General features: G+C 38.4%; 1 long non-coding RNA gene across 1 annotated transcript in view; it reads right to left on the bottom strand.

Moving 5' to 3' along the window:
* The window catches only part of LOC147828235 (uncharacterized), a 45,627-nt gene that overhangs the window by 26,226 nt on the left and 13,110 nt on the right, over positions 1-6,291 (bottom strand). The gene's annotated exons all lie outside the window — the stretch shown is intronic.

Raw genomic sequence — 6,291 nt, 5'->3', positions numbered from 1 at the left:
AGGGGAAAGGAAAGAAGGTAAAGGAAAAATTATGAGAAAAGAAAAAAATGGAAACAAAGTCTATGTAAATAGGGAAGGGTGGAGGGGGTGAAGGGTGCACAGGTAATGTGGAAAAAATAAGAACCAAGATACATCATGTACAGGTACAACCACCTAATGATGAATGTAAATGTACTGCATACCTAAAAAATACCTAAAGAAGAATTGAAGAAAAAAATCTTTTTTGAAGTAATTTTGAAAGCTTCTAAGAAGTACCTTGGAAGACAAATTAATGAAATTGACTCTGGAGGAAATATAAAATTTGAATAGCACCTATTAAAGTATATTCCTAGCTTGAAAACCTACCTATATGACAACAACAGGATCATATACATTTTAACTGATGACATATCAAACATTTAAAGCAGAAAAAAGAAGGAACACTTCTCCCCCCATTTTAGGAAATCAACATTGTGCTAATACTAAAACTGGATAATGATAATAGAAAACAGTACGAACATAGATAGAAATTTGTTTAATAAAACTATTAAAAGTCGGATCTGGCAGTATGTAGAAAGTGGTTTTATTATAGGGATGACAGTGTTGGTTCAGCATTGGAAGATAGACCCCCAAAAGTCATCATTTTAACAGAGGAAAGGAAAAAGCCATATGATCCTGTCAGTAGTTGCAAAAAAAAGTATTGGACTAAATTCTACAGCTGTTCGTGGTAAAAGCTATCAGGAGACTAGAAGTAGAACTGAACATTTTCCACAGATAAGACATATACTCCATACTTCCAGCAAAAATGCCTTATATGAATGGAAAAGTTACAATGCTTTCTCCCTAAGTTGGGGAACAAGGGCAGATATGCCTACTCTTTATCTGTCCATTACACTTTGAAACACAGGCCCAAACCAAAATAGTTTGGCAATAAAAAGAAACAGCATAGGATTGACAAGGTACAAGTAAAATCTTTATATGTAGATGAAATGATCATCTACAGAGAAAATACTAAGAAATATCTAGGAGCCTCTAGAACTTGTATTTGAATTTAGCAGTATTAGAAAACACAAGGTATATATAAGAATTCAGGTCTATGTATACTTCCTATAAATGAATTGGATATTGAAATTTAAAAGTTATGTAGGACTACAAAGGACCTAGAAAAGTAAAAAAAAAAGAAGAAAAACAGTGTTGGAAGACATTTATTACCTAATTTTAAGACTTCCTCTAAAGCTACAATAATCAAGGCAGTGTTGGCATAAGGAAAGACATATAGAGCATTGGAATAAAACAGAATCTAAAAATAGAACCACACATATATGGTCTACTGATCTTTGAAAGATTATTTAACATTAATATTTTATAGATCATAAACTCAAGAGCTGAGGAAAAGATAGTGTTTTCAGCAAATGGTACTAGATCGCCTATTATCCATATGTAAAAAAATAACCTTGACCCTTTATTTCCATACATAAAAATAACTTGATCTATGAACCTAAATATGAAAGACTAAAACTATAAAACTTTACAAATAAATTATAAGGGAAAATGTTCATGAACTTAGGGTAGGCAAAAACTTCCTAAGGTACAAAAACATGATGTATAAAAGAAAAAAATCGATAAATGAGGTTCCATCAAAATTTAGAACTTTAAATGACATCATTAAAATGAAAAGTAGTCCTTAAACAAACCATATTTATAATACATATAACCTATGACCAGAATATATAAAGAACTCTTACAGCTCATTAATAGACAACTCAATTAAAAAGTAGACACAAGAAGATGATAAATAGCCAGTAAAGCACAAGGAAAGGTGTGCAACACTAGAAGCAGAAAAATACTAATCAGTAAAATAACAAGATTGTATTATACATTCATTAGGGAGATTAAGTTAAAAGTTTTAAAAGAACAAATATCTGTTTAGGTGTGAACCTGTTAGAACTTTCTAATACTGCTAATGTGAATGTAAAATGATAAAACCATTTTGGAAAATATAGGAATTTCTTGTATTAATGTTAAGAACCAACAGTTCTGTTCTTCAGTTTTAAGAGCAATGAAAACACATGTTCAATCACAGGGGAGGCTTTAGGGTCAGCATGCCACGGCTCCCAGCCCAGAGGAAGCTTCTGGGTCAGTGAGCCACAGCTCCCAGCCCAGAGGAGGCTTGCGGGTAGGCATGCCACAGCTCACAGCATGAAGGAGGCTTCCAGGTAGGTGTGCCACAGCTCCTAGCACAAAGGAGGCTTCCAGATCATTGGACCATGGCTCCCACCCCAGAGGAGGCTTCTAGATGAGCATGCCACTGCTCCCAGCCCAGAAGAGGCTTCCAGGTCAGTGTGCCATGGCTCACAGCATGGAGTAGGTTTCCGGGTAGGCATGCCACAGCTCCCAGTGCAGGAGGAGGCTTCTGGGTCAGCGTGCCACAGCTCCCAGCCCAGAGGAGCCTTCTAGGTAGGCATGCCACAGCTCCCAGTGCAGGAGGAGGCTTCTGGGTCAGCGTGCCACAGCTCCCAGCCCAGAGGAGGCTTCCAGGTAGGCATGCCACAGCTCACATGGTGGAGGAGGCTACTGGGTAGGCATGCCACAGCTCCCAGCACAGAGAAGGCTTCCGGGTAGGCGTGCCACGGCTCCCAGCCCTGAGGAGGCTTCTGGATCAGTGTGCCACTGCTCCCAGCCCAGAGGAGGCTTCTGGGTAAGCATGCCACACCTCCCAGCATGGAGGAGGCTTCCAGATAGGGGTGTTGCAGCTCCCAGAGTGGGAAGAGGCTTCCAGGTAGGCATGCCACAGCTCCCAGCACAGAGGAGGTGAGCCGTGCAGGCACCAGCAGCACCCTCCCCCACAGTCGAAATGAGAAGACACAAAAACAAATCTCAGAACCAGACTTCCAGATCACCTAGAGCAACCCCAAAGGGAAATGAGATGGAACACTCTGATACTCAACCACCTGTACTTCCTGAACTGGCAACAAAAGAGGATCTGGAAAAAATGAAATCAGAAATAATGTTTCAGATAACAGCAGAGATTGTGCCTGGAGTGCAAGACATGATTAATAAATCTAGAGAGGACACAGATAAAAAAAAATAGAGGAGCTGAGGAACATGATGGAATCCTAACATAGGAAACAAATGGAATCCATTAAACAGATGCAAACAGATTTCCAGGAGATTAAAAACTCCACTGAAAGTCTATGCAGCAGAATGAGCCAATTTGAAGACAGAATTTCAGATATACAACATAAGATTGCAATTAGTGACCAGGAAAAGAAAAATTTCTTTAAAATTGTAAGAGACCATGAGAAATCAATCCAGCACCTGCTAGACGATGCAAAGAAGAATAACATAAGACTGACTGGAGTTAATGAAGAAACAGGAGAGAGTGCAGATGACATACAAAAACTGTTCACAGAAGTGATGGCAGAAAACTTCCCAAGCAGGGGAAAAGAACTTGACATACAGTTAAGCGAGGCATGTAAGACTCCAACTAGCCTTGATCAAAAAAAATCTACACATGGGCATATAATTGTTAAGATTCCAGAAATAGAACAGAAGAACAAAATTCTACAAGCAGTTAGAGAAAAGAAACAAATCACATACTAAGGAAAGCCCATCAGAATCACAGCAGACTTCTCAACACAAACCCTCAAGGAAAGAAGAGGTTGGAGTGATGTATTTCAAGCCCTAAAGGAAAACCTCCAACCCAGATTGATGTACCCTGCAAAACTATCTTTCAAAATTGATGGAGAAATAAGATACTTTCATGACAAAGAGCACCTTAGGAACTTCATAAACACCAAACCAGCACTCCAAAAAATTTTAGACAAGATCCTAGGAAAAGACAATGAGGTTCACAACCCCAGGAAGCCCAGCAGAATGAATCCACTGGGCACGACAAGAAATTAAAAGAAAAGGGGGAGAATCCAACAAAAAGAAAACGGCATGACAATGATAACTCAATATGTATCAGTTATAACCATCAATGTTAATGGTCTCAATTCACCAATCAAAAGAAATAGACTGGTAGAATGGGTCAGGAAGCAAGATCCAACAATATGCTGCATACAAGAAACACACTTAATTCAAAATGAAACATAGACTGAAAGTTAAAGGGTTGAAAACAATACTCCATGTGACAGGAACCTGAAAAAAAGCAGGAGTAGCTATCCTCTTTGCAGATCAAGTAGATTTCAAACCAACACTGTTTAAGAGAGACAAAGAAGGACACTACATCCTTGTAAAGGGAACAATCCAAGAGGAAGAGATGACAATCATAAATATCTATGCACCACACACTAGTATGCCCAACTATATAAAACAAATACTAACGGAAAGGAAAAGTCATATATGCACTAATACAATTGTAGTGGGGTGAGAGACCTAAGTTAGCTTAAGAGGCTCCATTTTGTCTGAACTGCCCTAGTCCTGATGGAAAAATGTCCTCTGTGTGAACTCTGAAGGGGGGCGTCTTATCTCACGTTTGTACTCCTGGGTGATGTCTCAATGCACCAGATGTTCTTATCTCATGCCTGTACTCCTGCTTTTGATTGGTGCTTAAGGGTTTAGACAAACAACCACAAGAACACATATGGAACCCACCTGTCATAAATAACGGGATGTGTGTTTACATTTTATAAGCGCTGGTTTTACAATGTGTATCTAGTAAAACAGAGGTGCTAACCACGCATTCTTTCTTGCTTCTGTAGATATGCTTACTGCAGGGCTAGGGAGCGGGGAGGAGAAAAGGGTTTTCTTTATAAAAATTGACCAAAAGTTCAGTTCGGGGTCAGTCTCCTTACAGGGGATTGGTCCCAGCCAGAAATGAAGTTCTTTGTGGACTTTACACTGTGTCATGACTTGGGTGATTATCGCTGTTGGGGACTTAGCCCCAACATGGGGGAACTCAATACCCCACTGTCACAAGTAGATAGATCAACTAAAGAAAAAATAAGTAATGAAATACTAGAACTCAATCAAACTCTTGAACAAATGAACTTAAGAGATGTTTACAGAGTCTTCCACCCCACAAAATCAGAATACACATTCTTCTTAGTTGCACATGAGTTTTCTCCAAAATAGACCACATACTCACACATAGAACATGTTTAAGTAAGTGCAAAGGAATTGAAGTTATCCCCTGTATATTGTCAGACTATAGAGTGATGAACTTGGAGATCCATAGCAAAAGAAACTGGAAAAATTTCATAAACGTGGAAATTGAAAAACACACTTCTGAAAAACAAATGGGTCACAGAGGAAATTAAAGAAGAAATCAGACAGTTCCTTCAATTAAATGACAATGACAATATAACATATCAGAAACTATGGGACACAAGGAAAGCAGTCATATGAGGGAAATTCATAGCAGTGAATACACATATTAGGAAAACAGAGCATGCCCAATTAAACAACCTGATGCTGAACCTCAACCTTCTAGAAAAAGAAGAGCAGGACAAACCCAAAGCTCATACAAGAGAAGAAATTATAAAGATCAGAGGAAAAATCAATGCAATGGAGACTAAGAGACTGATACAAAAAAATCAATGAAGCCAAGAGTTGGTTCTTGGAAATAATCCACAAAATTGATAAACCCTTAGCCAACCTTATCAGAAAAAGGAAAGAAAAGGCCCAAATACATGCAATTAGTAATGAAAAGGGTGAAATTACAACAGACCCAGCAGAAATCCGAGGATCATCAATACCTACTTCCAGAACCTATATGCCAATAAGATGGGAAACATTGAAGAAATGGACAGATTCCTAGATACATATGAATTACCAAAGTTGAATGAAGAAGACCTAAAAATTCTAAACAACCCAATATCAACCAATGAAATTGAAAATGTAATTAAAAACTTATCAACAAAGAAAAGCCGAGGTCCCAATGGCTTCACTGCTGAATTCTACAAGACATTTAGAGAGGAACAACTGCCACTACTGTTTAAACTCTTCAATGAAATTGAAAGGGAAGCAATACTCCCAAATTCATCCCTGGAAGCAAGCATCACCTTGATCCTCAAAGCAGAAAAGGAACCAACCAAAAAAGAGAACTATAGGTCAATCTCACTAATGAACATAGATGCAAAAAATAATTCATAAGATACTTGGAAATAGAATGCAGAAGATCCGTAAGAAGACCATATCCCCTGATCAAGTGGGATTCATCCCAGGGATGCAGGGATGGTTCAACATATGCAAATCAACCAATGTAATACACTATATCAATAGAGCCAAGGTCAAAAACCATATGATTATCTCCATATATGCAGAAAAAGCATTTGATGAAATCCAACATGCATTTATGATAAAAAC

Source organism: Heterocephalus glaber, unplaced genomic scaffold, assembly GCF_053883595.1.
Source record: "Heterocephalus glaber isolate CG9 unplaced genomic scaffold, H.glaber_assembly_v1.0 deba00001195, whole genome shotgun sequence".
NCBI classification, from domain to species: Eukaryota; Metazoa; Chordata; class Mammalia; order Rodentia; family Bathyergidae; genus Heterocephalus; species Heterocephalus glaber.
This window is presented reverse-complemented; position numbering and strand designations above follow the sequence as displayed.